Source organism: Plecotus auritus (genome assembly GCF_963455305.1).
Source record: "Plecotus auritus genome assembly, chromosome: 2".
Taxonomy (NCBI): domain Eukaryota; kingdom Metazoa; phylum Chordata; class Mammalia; order Chiroptera; family Vespertilionidae; genus Plecotus; species Plecotus auritus.
This window is the reverse complement of record NC_137771.1, coordinates 86,200,553-86,217,122: the sequence shown is the minus strand read 5'-3', so window position 1 is coordinate 86,217,122 and position 16,570 is coordinate 86,200,553. Positions and strand designations below refer to the sequence as shown.

At 49.0% G+C, this 16,570-nt stretch overlaps 1 protein-coding gene across 1 annotated transcript in view; it reads right to left on the bottom strand.

Annotated features, from left to right (window-relative positions):
- GFOD1 (Gfo/Idh/MocA-like oxidoreductase domain containing 1) overlaps positions 1–16,570 on the bottom strand; it is a 111,842-nt gene that overhangs the window by 13,698 nt on the left and 81,574 nt on the right. The window lies entirely within an intron of this gene.

Here is a 16,570-nt window from a genome sequence, read left to right as displayed (position 1 = left end):
GGAATTCTAAGTTCACAATGTTGGTGGCTGAAATCAGGGCCCCGGGGCTGATGGCCTGAGGTCCCCTCTGGCTGTCTTGCTTTGGGAGGCACCTGCATTCCTCATGTGCCATTCCATCTCCAGGCCAGCAACAGCAGGTGGAAGCCAGTCTTTTTCGGGCTTGGAATCTCTCTGACTTCCTATTTTGCCACCAGCTAGAGAGAACTCTTATCTTTAAAGGGCTCTTTGATTAGATTAGGCCCACCCAGGTCATCTCCCTCTTGCCATATAACTAATCAATGGAGTGACATGGGGGGAGGGGTAGTGAAGGTCATCTTAAAATGATCCCAGCCCAGTCCACTCATTTGGACATGAACTTTAGAAAGCCCGCCAGGAGGAATATTCTCAAGCATCCTGCCAATAAAATGCCTCAGACACGTGTGGACATTCCTTTCAAACCTCCCTTTGTTCCTATGTTCTTTCAGTAGTTTTTACTCCATCAAAAAGAAAGAATCAGTGAGGTAGTCTAGACTTTTAAAAACCTATTAATAGTCTCCTTGTTACCACAGAGATTGTGTCCCCAATTCAGGGCTCCCTGTAGGCCCTGGTAATAGGAACAGGGTGGGGCAGGGCGGGAGCCTCCGTCTCCAGGGACACAAACAGTGCACCAGGAAGGGCTGAAACTAATGTATCCACCAGGTGCTGCCAGGGCTTTCTATGTGCTCGGCACCATTATCCCCATTTGTCTAGATCAGGACACTGAGGCCAAGAGAGGTTATGGTTGCCCAAGATCATAGATAGGTGGCAGGTCCTGCTGTAAATTTAGGTCTGTGATCCCAAAGCCCCACATTTCCCGTTTTCCATCTAGGGAATTGCTACAAGTGGAAGAGCGGGAGCAGGATTCAATGACTGAGCTCAGCACTACCAGGCACGTTATTAAAAGAAGCCCAAATCATTGGGCCCACTGGTCCCCAGCCCTGAGTTGAGAAGTGATTTGGGGCAGAAAGCGGGGAAGGCAGGCTAGTTAGTGCTTGCAAGGGGGAAGAGTTGGAGGGAAGTGGGTGGGAGGAGCCTCGAGTGGGAGAACCAGAGTGGCTGTTGTCCTTGAAAGGCAGGTGTCCAGTTGACCCACAGCTATGGCTATAGACCAAGAGCAACTGAAAGAGTCTTATCAGGAAGGAGAGTGGCTGGGGAAATGGCCACTGTGGTGGCTGGGTTCCCGTGGATGAACAAAGGAAGTCCTGCACGGATGGGCTCCAGCCTTCTGCACACGCATCTGCAGGCTCCACAAAAGGAACGGGTGACACTTCCCCTCCAGCAAGCAGTGTGCCAGCAGCAGAACCACAGCGGGACCACCCTTTGACCCCTTCACCCATGCCGCCCAGGAGAGCAGATTCTTGGAAGAATAAACACCTCGGTGTGACCAAAACCTGCCCAGGAAAGGAAAGCAGCCCAATGCTCCATGCTTCCTCACAAAGAAACAGTGAAGCTCCCCACACCCTCAGCCAGAAGCAGAGGGAAAAATCAGCTGTGAGACAATCTTCAATCCGACAGCGAAAGCACAGGGCTCTTGCTGATGTGGCCAGACCACAGCAAGAACCCACAGGCAGCAGACAGCCAGGCCCAGGGCTCCTGCCTGATCAGGGTAATTATTAACAAGCCACTTCCCAAGCACTTTTATATACATCATCTCCACAACTTAGATCAAGTCTGTGATAAGGCTTGGGGAGTGGTGGGAAGGTGGTGATGGTGAGAAACGGAGATGTAACCTAGAATTAGGTGTTTGTGTGGGTTTGGGGGCGTGTAATGGAGACTGATAATTCTCCGGGGCTATGCACACCTGAATCTCCTGCTTCTATGTGGGAAACTCTCTACTGTGTGAATTTTGGTGAGAGGAAGAGCTTGTTCCCACTGTGGAAGCCACACCAGGGGCTTGCTTTCCCAGCAGCCTTTGCAGGGAAGGCCTGGGCACACATCTGGGTTTGGCCAAACAGGGATACCATCTGGGCCTGGTACACAAGGAAGGAGGAAGGTGGAGAACCCAGTCTGGCAGTGGGGACAGCAACACCCAATTTCCCAGGGCTGGGGTGCAGGGATGCCAACAATGACACCTACAGTCCACTGTCAGCACCATCGCAAGCAAAGGGGTCTGTTTACATCAGCTGGGTTTCCTAGTGAGGCATGGACTATGATTCCAGCTGCTTAAACTGTCCTTTATTCCTCTTGTTTTCCAAGTCTACTTCCCCAGCCTGTCTAACATCTCATGATGAACTAATGTCCTTTCAAAAACTTCCATTCTGCTAAAATCAGCCGGGTAGTTTCTGTTGGCCATTCAAATGCTTCTCTAAGACAAGAGGTTTACAAGCTCTGGACCCTTTCTGAAAAGACTGATTTGGGCACTGAGAACCGCCGAGGGCCTTTTAATAAAGCAACCCAAGGTACAGCAGCATTCACTGGAAAGGGAAGTAGGAGGAAGTTGGGGGACGTGGACTGAAGTTCTGATTCTGGCATTGGGAACTGTGTGACCCAAGCTATCTGACGTGGAGGAAGCTTAGATCACGTGTCTATACAACCGGAGTAACACCTTCAAAGGCTGCTTTGAGGATGAAATGACATATAGCCACTGTCCTGACAAATGAAACGTGCTCAGAAGTGTCTGCAGAAGTCAGTAACAATCCAATTAAAACCTGCTCACATCAGCTCTCAGAGCTACAGAGTTCAAAACAAGTCGGGGGTGGGGGAGGGCAGGGAGGGAAGAGCAAGGCAGCATGGTGAATGGGCAAGGTATCAAGACTTGAAATGGAAATGGGGTCTAAGTCTGGCTTTGCCACTGATTCAATGTGCAAAATCCATCTGTGAAAGAAGGCTGATCCTTGACCCTGCCTGCTTTGTAAGACTGCTGAGGGGATGAAATGAATAGAAAGTCTGCTGGAAGGCATAAGCCTATTAGAAGAATAAAGTCATTGTGAGATGCAACAGCAAAAAAGATAAACAAACCAACCTAAAAAGCCAAACCTACCGCAGTGCTGTCTCATGAATGAAAACAACACGCAGAGCCTGCAGGTACAGGTCGGGGTGCCCATTCACAACACCACACACCCCAGGCAGGGACTTCTGCTGGCATTATTGGTTGCACAGAGTGGCAACAAAGAGGCCGGGCTGGGCAAATGTGAGGCAAAGGTGGTCTGGGGCGGTTAGCTGAGCACCTTATCAGCTGCTGCTAGTAAACACCTGAAGCTCAGCTAGTGACAACACTGCAAATCAGAACCTCTCTTTCCTGAGAACCAACCTCACCCTTGGTTGCAGCTGATATTCTGACAGATCTGTGCTACCATCATCACTAGAATGAGGATCCTGTCACAGAGCTCAGAACCTCAGGAATGGGCAAGATGTGGGGTGTGAGGGGGCAGGGGAGCTGTGTGCGCTGGAGGGGGAGCTTACAAAGCACCTAACTGAACACAGAATCCGGGCTTCCCCTGGAAGCCAGGGATTCTTCCCGCCTCTAGCCTTCTCTCTTAAAGGCACAGTGCTCAGTTTTTCATCTTGGGACCAGATGACAACAGCCTGTTCTCAGCAAGGTGAAGGCATCAGCAAGCCGGGCTGAAAGGCTGAAGAACCGCTCACTGCTGGGTGCAGACCAGTCATACTGCCCCAGGCAACTGCCCAAGGCACTGGCTAAAATGAAATGTGAGTCCTGAAGTTGTTTGTTTGTTTGTTGGGACAACAATTTGAAAACAATGCAAACTCTTTTTCAAGAAAGAAACCTTGTTGGTAGGAACTCCTAGAAAACTGGACACAGTGGGTCTGCAGCTGCCCCAGCAACACCAGTTGAAAGCCCATGGCCTGCTTGATGAGGTCAGGCGGCAGCAGCCCCATTTCACAGATGAGGAAATGGGCTAGGGGTCATTTCCTCACTATGCTGGGAGGCCCTGAGGAAGCCAGGAGACTGGCACACAGGTGGTGGAAGCTCTGAAGGCACCAGGTCCTGGAGAAAGCACCACAGCAAGGCTGTATGGACTCCCCGCCCATCCTGAGGGTGCTCCTGCAGGGAAGGGACTGTCCGGGACTCCCAGGAGAGGGCTCTTCATGGGTCGGTCCAGCGCTGGAACAAATCTGGCCTGGGGCTCCTGAATACCTGGTCACTCATGGGACCTGCACAGGACTCCGGCAGAGCCTGTGGGGAGATGCCCAGATGTCTCTGACTCAGCAGATGCCCCAAAGGCGTGCCAGATACAGATGGACAAGGACGAGAGCCAGGCATGGTTTGCTCTGTTCCACAGTGGGGCGGGTGCTGGGCATCTGGGCAGTATGACTGGTCTCCACCCTCAGTGAGCAGCTCTTCCTTCAGCCTTTCAGGCCCACACAGCAGAGAGGCCGGCCTCTGCGGAGGGGCCTCGCTGCAGCTTGCCCCTTTCCCTTGGGAAGGTGCCACCTTCCACCTTACCTTCCTGGAATTAACACCTCTTCCTGAGAAAAGCTTGTCGTGCTCCAGCACACTGAAGTATAAATGCCCACCCAGGAGAAAGAAGAGTGAAACTAACACTATTGATTGAAGCACCTGGTCAAGTGCAGTTACACGTTCGAATCCTCCCAGGATCCTGGGAGGTCCCTGCCATTCTTATGTCACAAGCCATGAAGCCAAACCTGCAAGAGTCCTGCCCCATTCAAACCCACATATTCTGGCTCCCTGTATCTGTGGCTCATCTTGAACTCGATGTTGCCATTGTAAACACAGCTTGGCAGGCAGTAAAACACAGTTGCAAAGGAATCAAGTTGTAATCACAGATGTTCATGTAACCTTTGATTTGCTCCACAATCACTTATCAAGGGACCACTTGAGAAGAAATGGGATCTGGTATTCTCCACTACTGGTTTCCTTGTGTTAGAACCTTGGTTCCCAGCGGAATGCCTGGGTGCCCAAGGCATCCGAGGTCCCACAGGGAACTCACAGGGCACTGCAGTTATTTTATATTTTGGTGGAAATGCATTGGTATTCAGCACTTCAGGAGCTACTAGCTGGAGGAAGTTCAGTTTCAATATTGGATTATACTACACTGGAGGCCCAGTGCACGAAAATTCATGCACTCAGGGGCCGGGGGTAGCAGGGGGGTCCCTCAGCCCGGCCTGCACCCTCTTGCAGTCCATAGCCCTCAGGGGATGTCCGACTGACAGCTTAGGCCTAAGCCGCAATCTCACCTTCCTCTGCAGGAGGTGACCAACAGGCCGATCAGGGGACTGCACAGGCCTGTGAGTGGCCAGCCCTGCCTCCCAATTGCCCCTCTGCCACCCCCAATCGCCGTCCCCTCCCTCTGCCCATTGGCACCCGCCATGGCTGGCCTGGCGTCACCCACTCGCTGGCCCCACCCCCCTGTTAGCTCTTCTGGTCTAGGAGCACCATGAGAAAATTACTGAGACTAACTGCACTGTGAGAATGTTTGGGAACCTGTGTTCTAGAACATTCTGTGTACTCCCTTCCCTCATCCATAAATTACAAGTTCTTTAAAAGCAGGAGTCCCATTATACTGTTTCCCCTCAACATAGTACTTGGTTTGCTGTAGATGCTTTTCAGTACATATTTCTAGTTTATAATAAAAGACTGAACCTGCCATGAGAAGCCCTTGCAGACTCACAGAGGTCCAGTGAGGTGTGAGTGACATGGGGACGACTCACACTGCAGCTCACAGGTCCCAGCTGGGGCCAGAGATGTGTGGCACCTTCTTACCCCTAGAGAATAAAGACACTTTTCTGGGCTTTCTGATGTCACCCAAAGATAAATGTCATGCCCCCAGACAGGAGAATAATGAATGTATAGAGTGTGATAACTGCCTGATGTTATCTGTTGACTTAGAAATGCATTGTCCTCTCTAGTGGTCTATGTGACTACCCACCATATGGATTTACTATTAACCCCCTATAAAAAGAGACCCTCTCCTTGGAGGGGTGTGGATTCTTCCTGGCTGGCCACCACTGGGAGCAGCTGTCTTGCCTGTGTAGATAAGTTCCTCCTATTAAAGTCTTAGGAGTTTGAATAAGGCTACACGTCAGTTCTTTGGAATTGATCCTGAATTAGACTTTTGGGGCTTTCCCCAACAGGTTTTGAATTCAAATGAGGATATAGAATTTAGTTATAAATCACATTCTCTAAAATTAGAAGACTTTTTTGACCATGAGGTTGAGATCCTGTTCTATTTAAGTTGAATCTATTCTCATGTTCTTGATCTCCATCATTCTTTCCAGGCTCCAAAGGCTGACCCTACCTCCAGGGCTCTCAGCATGCAGGGGAGGGTCAGAGATGGTGGGCAGCCTCAGAGTTCAAGTTCTAGCCCCTGGGGATCCCCAGCTGGACATCTCCAGGAGTTACAGGCTGCTTCTGTGTCTGCTGACCAGGGGAGCGTTAGATGAACTGGTTGCTTAGTAACAGCTGTACCCCACTGCCAGGGGAGAGCAGAGGAGGTGTGTGTCAGTATGAGGCTGGCATTCTAATCTCAGGCATGCAACAGTCTTCTGTGTGAGTATCTCAGGACAGGGCTGGCAGGAGAGGACCCACCCAGGCACCTGTTCCCATGCGGCTCCCGTTCTAATAAACTGTAGATTACATCAGCAACCCCCAAAAGCCACTGGAAACCATGTTCATGGAACTGTTTTTAAAACTGGCAAGTGGTAATGATGGGACTGTTCTGTAAAGACCAAGAATTTTGCAACAAGGAATGGATGCCCTCCTGCTTGGAGCTGGGGGTAGGAAGACAGGGATCTGGGGCCTAGAGAAAACTCCTATCCTGCATTTCTGCTGGGCCAGGAAAGGAAATAACAGAAGGTTTTTCTGTTCTTTCAGTGCATTAAGATTAAGCAGTCATCAAGGTTTTATGAGTAGAACTGGCCAAATTGTTCTAATTAGCTCATTAAACAACTGAGTGCCTTTTGTATACAGGTTAATTTCTTCTGGGAAGGGGAAAGAGAGGTAAGGATTACATCGAGTAGTATAGGTGAGGGGCAGGTAAAGCACAGCCCCAAAATCCTCTTCAAGGGTTAAAGCCTGAAGAACGGACTTGATTAAAGTTAAAGCACTCAGAGTAGAAAAACAATAAATAAAAAATTTAACAATAAATAATAACGCACCAGAATAAAGTCACTAACTGTTCTCTCCTCAGTAACCTCTCTGTTCCACAAAAAAGGACTCAGGTCTTTGCAGATCACCCCTCCCTTAGTTGTTTTCCTGCCCATTTCCCCTCAAACACCAGTTTGTAAGGCTTCTTATCCTTATCTTATCCGTTATCTTAGGCCAGTTAGTTTGGGCAATTACCCTCACTTTCTCAAACAATAGCTTTGGTGTTCACGGTCCTTTTTTCTCCTTTGGTTCCCAGACCCTGGACAATCATTACACTGAAAGTCCCAGGGAGTCTGCAGTTCACCCCCAAACCACTTCTTAAACACAGGCAAACACATACACTGCATTTGTGCTGGACCCAGGCCCAGCAAGTCAGCAGTTCTAGAGCCACGGCCGGGAAAGCTGCCTCAAGGTGGTGCCCCTGGCCTGACTGCAGAGGAACCTCGTCCTCCTTGGGGGACACAGCTGTCCCCCACCATCCAAAGTCAGCAGAAGTGTCATTCACCTGGCAGACCCCGCTCTCAGCGGCCACCACCCACTGCCCCCCAACCAGTGAGCCCCAGCCCCCCCCACAAAACACTTCTCCCCAAATGCCCCTATTCTGCTGCTCTCCGTGGTTGCTTCCCACAGGCAGCATTCACCTCTACACAGACCTCTACTAGTATAGGTTGAGTATTCAGTGTATATGCACATGAGGAAGGTGACAAGGATTGAGACTTCTTGCAATTCTTGTTCCTGCATTCCAGTCCCAGCTCTGCCACTACCCATTTTCTCACCTGCGAAGTGAGGGGACTGGCCTAAAGCAGCACCTCCCAATGTGCTTCTGAGGATCACCAGTTCTGGAGTGTTCACTGCTGTGTCAGACGCGAGGAGATTCCAGCCAAGCCAAGACGTTTGGAAAGTGCTTGTTAAAAATGTTCAGAGGTTTCAGCTCCATGTTCCATCCCCATTCCCAGCCTAGATCTCATTCCTTACAGTCCCAGGAGAGAACGGACATGCCCATGGCCGCCCTTGCCTCATATGAGTCTGTGTGTGTCTGTTTTGATGGTTTTTAAAGCTATTTTAAGTGCCCAGCTACGTAGGCACATGCACAATAAATTGAATTTGCAAGCACCTCCCCATAAGGAAACGGTTTGTCTAATTCGGCACTTCCTTGAGCCATCAACATTTACATAAATCTCCAAGGAATCAACAAGGAATGATCCCCGAATTATCTCACCATTCCCTTTTAGATGAAAGCATGTTGGAGAAGAGGGAAAGCCTGTGTTTGGACCAGAATCTAGAGGGTGCCTCCAAGAATAACATCCCATGATTTATATTCTTTATATGGTGCCTTCCTAACTAAATAGCCAATATGCATTTATTTCGGGGATGTAGGATCAGATTGGAGATGAGGGCTCAGAGGGGCTCTGATGCTAAGTCAGGGCTATCTATGGTGCGAAGCTGCCCCTCCCCATGGCCTCAAGAGAGGAGAGCACTTTAGCAGTTCTAGAAGCTATAATTCATGGAAGGTAGGGATATGAAAGCACTTCACATGTTGGGGAGCACATGCTACCTACACTCCATCACATGCAAACCTTTACGTTGATGAGTAGAAAAGAAAGAGGTATGGTAAACTGCTCAGAAAATATCTCAGCAACTAGACATGTAAATAACTCACTGCAAGATTCAAATAGAGGTGCTTTTGCCAAATGCTGATATGCAAACAATATTCTAAAGGTCCACACTGTGTGAATACTGTGTCTTTAAAAAATATCTAACACCCCTTTCCAGTCTATCTTACCATTAAATATATATACATATGCGTACACACACACACACACACACACACACACACACACACACACACCTCTCCTTTTTAGAAGTTATCAAATGCCTAGAAAACTCAAGGCATTTGAGACTTCCATGCCTTGGCCACTGCTTACCTCTCCAAAGGGATTCTCTGCTTTCCTGCTAACTCCTCAAGTGCAAACAGGTTCAGCCTCCCTGGGCACTTTCCCACTCTCATACCTTCGCTCCTGCCTCCCTATTCCTCTTTGTGTCAACACCCTCTCCAAGGTCCAACTTAACTCCCATATTCTCTGAGACATCTTCCCTGGGGACCCCATGCCTCAGGTATCTCTCCTCTAATACTTGCTGCCTGAGTCAGTTATAACTTCCTGAGACTTTATTATATAACATCTGGAATTCTTAGCCATTTCATGTATAATATTGAAGCTCCCAACTACCTGTGAGCTCTATAACTATGAACAAGAAGGTTCCCCCAAACCTTCTGGGCTTCAGTTTATTTTTGGTTTGTATAAAATAGGAATAACAATAGCATCTACCTCGAAAGGTTGTTATGAGGATTAAATGAGGTAATGCATTCACCCTATTTAGCACAAGTCATGGCATAGTAAGTATGTAGTAAGTGCTAGTATCATTAATCAGATGATGAAACCCTTTAGAATAATCAGGAACCATATCTACTTCTTGGTGTCCTACAATGGCCTAGCACAGTGGTCGGCAAACCGCGGCTCGCGAGCCACATGCAGGTCGCGAGCCGCGGTTTGCCGCTCTATTGACTAATGAGTTTGCCGACCACTGGACTAGACTAAATGTTACCGTGGAGTTGGAAACTGTGAGGATTAGGCAATTGTGGCATATTGCGTGCAAAGAGGTAAAGGGTAGTATATGACAGTGGTCGGCAAACTCATTAGTCAACAGAGCAGCAAACTGCGGCTCGTGAGCCGCATGTGGCTCACGAGCCGCGGTTTGCCAACCACTGGCCTAGCACAATGACCATTTTCAATAAATCTTTATTGCTTGAAATTTACCCAACAAAGGAAAGAGAAAAAAATCAGAGGAGGGAAAGTTAAAAGAATACTTAATTATGGTTTTCAAGGGTTAATTTAAGAAAGGGTTAATTTAAGAAAGGACATAAATATTGGGTTTTTTGTTTCCTTAAAGGCAGAAGATTAGACATGGACTTAAATTTCAGTAATCTTAGCTGGAACTTTCTGATGATGCCAATGAAGCTATAGTAGAGAATGTTAGCACAGGTAGGGAAACCAGACCAGGGACAGAGTCTGATCGCAAAGCTCTACCAATTATTTGGATAAGTAACTTCACCTCTTTAAGCCTCAGTTTCTTTATCTATAAAATGGGATCATAACAGAATCAACTTCATTGGAGAGTTGTGAGAACCATGTTAGCACATGCCCTGTCCAATTGGAGCTGTGCAACTATATGCTCATTTGCATCTTTACCAATTAGATTGGCTCCATAAAGACCAGTGTTTGCGTTTCAAAATTTTTAAAATGTTGATTCAAAATAACTTGTGGTGAATTTCCCTTATATGATGGCAAAAGGGACTTTGCATCTGTGATCAAGTTAAAGATCTAGAGATGGGGAGATGATCCTGGAGGGCCTGATGTAATCACAGGGTCCTTATAAAAAGGAGGCAGATCAGCATGGATGTTTAAAATTTAGGAGTCCATTTTTTAAAGATTTACTTTAATTGTCATTAAACATAATCTTTTTCATGATTTATATAAATTTTATATTTCACATAAAAAATAAGAATGCTTTTCATAGATGATATGGAAAATTAAACAGAAAGGGCACAATGCAGAATAAGATGTATGGTACAGAAAGAAGAGCATAAATGTTTATTTGCTTGTATTTACGTAAAACACTCTGGAGGGAACACGGCTAACAGTGACATTGGTTGCACCTGGGAAGGAAAGTGGGTGGCTGAAGGAGAGGATTTCCAGTATATCTGCTTTTGTACTCTTTGAATTCAGAATTGGGCAACTGCATTAGCAATTCAAAAATGAATAGAAAAAAACTACAATTTTTATTCAAAAAGGAGAAAATAACCCTTACAAAGCCTTTGGATGGACGTGGGGGCCTAGGTGTCAGGAGGGAGGGAGAGGTTGGACAAGGACTGGGCTAAGCAGCAGCATGACAGCTCGGCCCGCTGCCAGCCAACACAGGGGACGCGATAAAGAGCCTATAAATCATCTGATAAAACACATAATCATGGCCTTGCCTCTGATAGGGGAGGCTTGTTTTCCCTTTCTTGTAATACAATAGATTGATGGATTGTCCAGAAATTCAGATATTGCAGTCTCACAGGCTGGCTGGCTTAGAAGTTGGACAGATGCCAGGGCTGCCTCTTAGTAGCTGTGCAAACTCAGATAAGGGAGTTAACCTCTCAGGGCTTTAGCTTCCTCATCATGACAATGTGGACAGTAATGCCCTGAGAAGTGAATAAAGATAACTCATGTGAAGTAACTGCTGCCCATTCTCACCCATATGTGTTAGCCCCTTCCACTTGAGATAAAGACCCCAGAAGCCACCACAGGGGGAGACATCACGAGCTCCCTGGTCACTGCTCCCTGCAAAAGAGAAACTTCCTCAGCATAAACACCAACCGCGCCAGCCATGAGCAAAGAAAGCTGGGACCTTCTTTGGGGGTGGGGGAAGGGTGCTACTCAGGCTTCTGTCTCCCTGGTCCAGAGGCTGAGGCAATTCCAGGTCTAGTTTGGGGTCCATTCATTCCAGGGAGATCTGACCTTGGGACTAAACATGACAGCCACTGAGCGTGGGGTAAGGGGCAGGCAGAGGGGAATGCAGGAATGTAACCCTAGTATGGCACTATTGCCTGCCCTTTCCCGATTTGCAGCAGTGGGTTTTAGAATTTGGGAGCCTGGGGAACAGCATTTATATGTTTAGTTTGGTTTTCATAACCACAGAAGTACCCATGAAGCCACCCAGCATGCAAACTAAGCTAAAGAACAGTATTAGTCCTACCCCTACGTAGCTCACTAGAAATTCCCCAAATAATTATAGGCATCATTTAATGAGTACCTACTGCTTGCTGGCCACATGCGCTAGATGCTTTAATATTCTCTGCAAAGTTAGATTACTGCCTCCATTTTACAGATGAGGAAACTGAGGCTCAGAGATAATACATCTTACCTGTGAGAGGTCACAGAGCAAACAACTGAGTCAGAATCTGAATTCAAGTCTAAGTGCCATGTGCTTTCGAATGCGGCTCTCAAGGTGAGTGCCACACTGCGTGTCTGAGAGCTACACCAGCTCTCTGTCACCTACAGCACAGGTAGTTTTCCCAGCAGTTGATGTCCCTGCTGTGATAGGCTGAATATCACCATCCTAATCGCAGAACTGGTGAATGATTTCTTATATGATGGCAAAGGGACTTTGCAGATGTGATTAAGTTAAGGATCTAGGAATGGGAGATGATCCTGGATTATCCAGGTGGACCCGATGTAATCACAGGGTCCTTATAAAAAGGAGGCAGGAGATCAGCATGGGTGTTAGGAGATGTAAGCAAGAGGCTGGAGTGATATGAGAAAATCACCAACAAATACAGTCAAGGTGGTGTTTAGAAGCTGGAAAGGGAAAGGAAATGGATTCTCCCCTAAAGCTCCTGGAAGAAATACAACCCTACTAGCACCTTAGATCCAGACTTCTCAGCTCCAGAACTGTTAAGAGAATACAGCTGTATTGTTTTAAGCCACTAAGACTGATAATTTGTTACAGCAGCAACAGGAAATTCACATGCCTGGGTTGCTTCGTGTCAGAGGGAGGTCAAGTTCCCCAAATGGCAGCTAGCACGGGGGTGCACTGGCTCACTGGAGGACCCACACCTGCAGAGCCACAGAGAGGCCTGGGTGGGGGAAAGTGCCCAGGGAAAGACAAGGACACCCATGACTGTCACTCAGTGAAGGCAAAGCAGTGACTGGGGACTGTGCGGCCCCACAGAAACCGGCCCTTGATGGAAAAGGGGAGGTCAGGCTTCAGGGCCCTCGCCCCTCCACCTGCCCCTCCACCTGCGGACAGCCAGCCTGCTGTGAGAAATTTCTCTGCACCACCACTGTATGGCCTTTCACTTCCTCTTTCACTCCCAGACCCTATATCCCCTCTGGGGAAGCCTCAGCCATATCCAGAAGGGGCAGGAGCCAGAGTTGTATCAAAAAACCCAGACGTGGACCACAGGGAAGACCTGAGGGCCGTTACCTCTTGGCAAGGCAAACTTTGCCTCTATCTGCTTCCCTGCTACAAGCCAATGCAAACCAGGAGGGCAGGTGGGAACAAGAAATATATTTGGCCAAACACCAATTCAATCTTAGGAGTTATGAGAAGATGGTGGCGTCCTTCAGCAGGTGCGCCAAGAATGACACTTGGCTCACGTGGCAACTCTCTGGAGTGCCCTTTGACTTGACCATTGGGGGAGTGAACATTTTTATATTAAATATGCTTTATACTAAAATAAACACAGGTCCATTTGAAACCAAATACAAATATTACATTAATTTTTAGAAGAAGAAATTTCTGACTATGGGCCACATGCCCAGATACTCCCTCTGACTCCCAAAGTATGCATTCCCTTTCCTCTGTTCTTAGCAAGCATTTCAAAAGAAAGTCTGAGAAGCCTGGTTTAGGGAAAAGGGCCAATGCTGGAGCCTTCCCAACTGAGTTTAACTCCTAGCACAGCCAGCAAGTGACTAGCTGTATAATGTTAGTTACTATACTATCATATGTTATGTTATATAATAACATGTAAGTGAAATCATATGGTATTTGTAACATATGTAGTATATAAACATATATGATGTATTACATAATCCTATATAATAAAAGGGTAATATGCAAATTAACCATCACTCTGCTAACAAAGATGGTGGTGCCTATAGTGGCCGGGGCGGGACACTGGCATCGTAGCCCCGGCAATGAGGCCAGCTTCCCAAGCCGGGCTGCGGAGGGAGGGCAGGCCTCTGGGCAGTGGGCACACGCCAGGGGTGGGAGCTGCTCGGAGCACGCCCTCACCCCAGCGGACAGGGCACGGCAGTGAGCTACCAGCAGTGGTGGGTGTGGTGGCCCGGTTGCCAGGAGGCCGGCTTTTGGCTGCTGGGGCCTGCCCTGAGGCGACTGGTGGTGCGGGCAACTGCAGGGGCATGCCTGAGGCTGGGGCGCTGGGAGAGGTGGGACTGCAGCCCAGGAGGCAGGCACCGGAGGACCTGGCCACCGCCGCCCCGGCACTGAAGCCACCTCCTATGAGATGTAGCCTAGCCTAGGTGTGCGGGAAGCGGGTTCAGGAACCTCTCCCTTTGCGGCGCCCAGAGCCCAGGCTGGCCAGCGCCCCAGAGGAGACGCCCACCAGGATCAGGGGCGTGACCGGCCTCCAAACCGCAGGCGGCCATTAGCCCAGGCTGGCCAGCGCCCCAGAGGAGACCCCCCGCCAGGATCGGGGGCGTGACCGGCCTCCAAACAGCCAGTGATCCTAGCCTAGGCTGGCCAGTGCCCAGAGGAGACCCCTGCCAGGATTGGGGTCATGGCCGGCCTTCAAACTGTGGTGGCCCCTAGCCCGTGGAGGCCTCCTGGCCGAGGACGCCCAAGTCTGTTCTTGACCCAGGGCCAGGCTCTCCGCGCGAGGGAGAGTCTAACTGCCAGTCTCTGGGAGGTGGGAGTGCATCCACTGTCCACCAAAAAGTAGGACCATCAAACCGTTCACAGTCTCAGTGCAGACACAGGTCCCTGGCTGATGGGGTGGAGGCCAGACCAAAACAAAACAGCAGAAACACCCTGCCCACCTGGGCAGGTGCAGCTGCAGTCCACGTGGCCTGGGCAGTGTAGAAAGCGCTACCTTCTCCCGGGTCCTGTGCTGGCACCGCTGCCTCGCTCACCCTCAAGCCCCCCTGAGTCCTGACAGCGAAGTGTGTAGGGCATCCTGAAGGAGTTGTACCATTCTGGGTTCTTTTGCCCAAAGACACCCTTTGGGATGAATTCAGAGCCACATCTCACTTCCCGTGAGACTGGAAGAACCATGTAAAAGGAATTTGACAAAAGCTTTCCACATCTCTGTTTATTCTTTTGAATCCATAAAACAACCTTAAAAAAGGCATTCGGGCCACCTAAGAGAGAATGCACTTTCTGACCAGAGCACACAGGATTCTTTTGCCCAACAGGTTAAAGGAAGCAGAAAGCTGGCACAGTGGAAATGGCCCTGGTGCCCTATGAGGAGACCGGGGGTATGGGGTTGCAGAAATTCCACAAACCTCTTGCCACCTTCTCCTTCACAAACCACACTATCCAGATCCACCAGGACTGGAGGCAACTGGGAGTCGCAGCCGTGATTTGGGACGCGGTAAGCAAATCTTGGGGGGGCCTCTGAACACATCTGCAATTGATTATAAGATTGGTCTTTATTTAAAAAGAAATAAAATAACAGCTTTGTTGAGATATAATTCTTATACTGCACATGTCACCTAAAGTGTACAATGAACTGGCTTTTTAAAGTAAATGCAGAGTGGTACAACCATCACCATGCTCAATTTTTAAATATCTTCACGACCCCATCCCCTCCAAAAAGAACTTCTACCCACTAGAATCACTTTCCTGATCATCTTCCCCAAAATAGATTGCATTTTAAGGGTGGGTAAAGGAAAGTTGAGGGAAGTTAAAATACTGCACAAAGGATATTGTAAAATGACAAAGCCCAAATTGAAGATCATGTGTTTTCTTTAAAAAAAAATTTTTTTTTTTATTTCAGAGAGAAAGGGAGAGGGAGAGAGAGATAGAAACATCAATGATAAGAATCACTGATCAGCTGCCTCCCACAGGCCCCCTACTGGCGATGGAGCCCACAACCCAGGCATGTGCCCCTGAACAGAATCAAACCTGGGACCCTCCAGTCCACAGGCCGATGCTCTCTCCATTAAGCCAAACCGGCAGGGCCATGAGTTTTCTTTAAGTTCTGTGTGGTTGTAATGGTCCCCACATCTATACTAATAAAAGGGTAATATGCTAATTAGAGTGGTTGTCTTCCAGACACCCTTCCAGACAAAGCTGCAGCGGCTGCAAGGGCCGAGGCTCAGGCAGCCATGGGCAGCTGCGAAGGGCTGAGGCTCAGGCCAGCAGTGGCAGCAGCAGCGGGATAATGGGGGCAGTGCCCCCAGAGGGAGGCCAGACGGGGGGCCAAGGCACAGTCAGTTTGGGGTGATCAGGCCGATAGGGGAGGACAGTTGGGGGTGATCAGGTCTGCAGGGGAGGGCAAGGTAGGATGATCAGGCTGGCAGGGGAGCAAGGTAGGGGCGATCAGGTCAGTAGGCAGAGGGGTTAGGGGCGATCAGGCAGGCAGGCAGGTGAGTGGTTAGGAGCCAGCGGCTCCGGATTGTGAGAGGGATGTCTGACTGCAGGAAGTTGGACATCCCCTGAGGGGTCCCAGATTGGAGAGGGTGCAGACTGGGCTGAGGGGCACTCCCCCACACACAGTGCACAAATTTTGTGCACCGGGCCTCTAGTGTTATCTATACTAATAAAAGGGTAATATGCTAATTAGACCGGACCTCTTCCAGACATCCTTCCTGATAAAGCCAGGGCCAGAAGAAAGCCAGCCAGGGTCCCGGGTGCCTGAAGGAGGCTGGAGGAGGGAAGACCGGGTCCCGGGTGCCAGAGGGAAGCCAGTGCTGGCAGCCG